Raw genomic sequence first — 3,267 nt, 5'->3', positions numbered from 1 at the left:
GTTGATCCACGTGATCATATTCTTAGCCGTGTGCGGTGCCCCCTTCCACTATAGTCGTCGATAATATTGTAGCGGTGCTTAGGCGAAGCCCTGCGACGGTAGTACATCAAGATCGTCACCACGCCGTCGTGCTGACGGTACTCTTCCCCGACACTTTGCTGGATCGGAGTCCGGGGATCGTCATCGAGCTAAACGTGTGCTAGAACTCGGAGGTGCCGTAGTTTCGGTGCTTGATCGGTCAGGCCATGGAGACGTACGACTACATCAACCAAGTTAACGCTTCCGTTGTCGATCTACAAGGGTACGTAGATCACACTCTCCCCTCCCGTTGCTATGCATCACCATGATCTTGCGTGTGCGTAGGATTTTTTTTGAAATTACTAGGTTCCCCAACAGTGGCATCCGAGCCTAGGTTTTATATGTTGATGTTATATGCACGAGTAGAACACAAGTGAGTTGTGGGCGATATAAGTCATACTGCTTACCAGCATGTCATACTTTGGTTCGGCGGTATTGTTGAACGAAGCGGCCCGGACCGACATTACGTGTACGCTTACGCGAGACCGGTTCTCCCGACGTGCTTTGCACATAGGTGGCTTGCGGGTGACAGTTTCTCCAACTTTAGTTGAACCGAGTGTGGCTACGCCCGGTCCTTGCGAATGTTAAAACAGCATCAACTTGACAAACTATCGTTGTGGTTTTGATGCGTAGGTAAGATTGGTTCTTGCTTAAGCCCATAGCAGCCACGTAAAACTTGCAACAACAAAGTAGAGGACGTCTAACTTGTTTTTGCAGGGCATGTTGTGATGTGATATGGTCAAGACATGATGCTAAATTTTATTGTATGAGATGATCATGTTTTGTAACCGAGTTATCGGCAACTGGCAGGAGCCATATGGTTGTCGCTTTATTGTATGCAATGCAATTGCGCTGTAATGCTTTACTTTATCACTAAGCGGTAGCGATAGTCGTGGAAGCATAAGATTGGCGAGACGACAACGATGCTACGATGGAGATCAAGGTGTCGCGCCGGTGACGATGGTGATCACGACGGTGCTTCGGAGATGGAGATCACAAGCACAAGATGATGATGTCCATATCATATCACTTATATTGATTGCATGTGATGTTTATCTTTTATGCATCTTATCTTGCTTTGATTGACGGTAGCATTATAAGATGATCTCTCAGTAAATTATCAAGAAGTGTTCTCCCTGAGTATGCACCGTTGCGAAAGTTCTTCGTGCTGAGACACCACGTGATGATCGGGTGTGATAGGCTCTACGTTCAAATACAACGGGTGCAAAACAGTTGCACACGCGGAATACTCAGGTTATACTTGACGAGCCAAGCATATACAGATATGGCCTCGGAACACGGAGACCGAAAGGTCGAGCGTGAATCATATAGTAGATATGATCAACATAGTGATGTTCACCAATGAAACTACTCCATCTCACGTGATGATCGGACATGGTTTAGTTGATTTGGATCACGTAATCACTTAGAGGATTAGAGGGATGTCTATCTAAGTGGGAGTTCTTTAAGTAATATGATTAATTGAACCTAAATTTATCATGAACTTAGTACCTGATAGTATCTTGCTTGTTTATGTATGATTGTAGATAAATGGCCTGTGCTGTTGTTCCGTTGAATTTTAATGCGTTCCTTGAGAAAGCAAAGTTGAAAGATGATGGTAGCAATTACACGGACTGGGTCCGTAACTTGAGGATTATCCTCATTGCTGCACAGAAGAATTACGTCCTGGAAGCACCGCTAGGTGCCAGGCCTGCTGCTGGAGCAACACCAGATGTTGTGAACGTCTGGCAGAGCAAAGCTAATGACTACTCGATATTTCAATGTGCCATGCTTTACGGCTTAGAACCGGGACTTCAACGATGTTTTGAACGTCATGGAGCATATGAGATGTTCCAGGAGTTGAAGTTAATATTTCAAGCAAATGCCCGGATTGAGAGATATGAAGTCTCCAATAAGTTCTATAGCTGCAAGATGGAGGAGAACAGTTCTGTTAGTGAGCATATACTCAAAATGTCTGGGTATAATAATCACTTGATTCAAATGGGAGTTAATCTTCCAGATGATTGCGTCATTGACAGAATTCTCCAATCACTGCCACCAAGCTACAAGAGCTTCATGATGAACTATAATATGCAAGGGATGAATAAGACTATTCCTGAGCTCTTCGCAATGCTGAAAGCTGCGGAGGTAGAAATCAAAAAGCAGCATCAAGTGTTGATGGTCAACAAGACCACTAGTTTCAAGAAAAAGGGCAAAGGGAAGAAGAAGGGGAACTTCAAGAAGAACAGCAAGCAAGTTGCTGCTCAAGAGAAGAAACCCAAGTCTGGACCTAAGCCTGAAACTGAGTGCTTCTACTGCAAGCAGACTGGTCACTGGAAGCGGAACTGCCCCAAGTATTTGGCGGATAAGAAGGATGGCAAGGTGAACAAAGGTATATGTGATATACATGTTATTGATGTGTACCTTACTAATGCTCGCAGTAGCACCTGGGTATTTGATACTGGTTCTGTTGCTAATATTTGCAACTCAAAACAGGGACTACGAATTAAGCGAAGATTGGCTAAGGACGAGGTGACGATGCGCGTGGGAAACGGTTCCAAAGTCGATGTGATCGCAGTCGGCACGCTACCTCTACATCTACCTTCGGGATTAATATTAGACCTAAATAATTGTTATTTGGTGCCAGCGTTAAGCATGAACATTATATCTGGATCTTGTTTGATGCGAGACGGTTATTCATTTAAATCAGAGAATAATGGTTGTTCTATTTATATGAGTAATATCTTTTATGGTCATGCACCCTTGAAGAGTGGTCTATTCTTATTGAATCTCGATAGTAGTAACACACATATTCATAATGTTGAAGCCAAAAGATGCAGAGTTGATAATGATAGTGTAACTTATTTGTGGCACTGCCGCTTAGGTCATATCGGTGTAAAGCGCATGAAGAAACTCCATACTGATGGACTTTTGGAACCACTTGATTATGAATCACTTGGTACTTGCGAACCGTGCCTCATGGGTAAGATGACTAAAACGCCGTTCTCTGGTACTATGGAGAGAGCAACAGATTTGTTGGAAATTATACATACAGATGTATGTGGTCCGATGAATATTGAGGCTCGTGGCGGATATCGTTATTTTCTCACCTTCACAAATGACTTAAGCAGATATGGGTATATCTACTTAATGAAACATAAGTCTGAAACGTTTGAAAAGTTTAAAGAA

Source organism: Triticum urartu, chromosome 5A (assembly GCF_056163025.1).
Source record: "Triticum urartu cultivar PI428250 chromosome 5A, HENAU_Tu73, whole genome shotgun sequence".
Lineage (NCBI taxonomy): Eukaryota > Viridiplantae > Streptophyta > Magnoliopsida > Poales > Poaceae > Triticum > Triticum urartu.
This window is presented reverse-complemented; position numbering follows the sequence as displayed.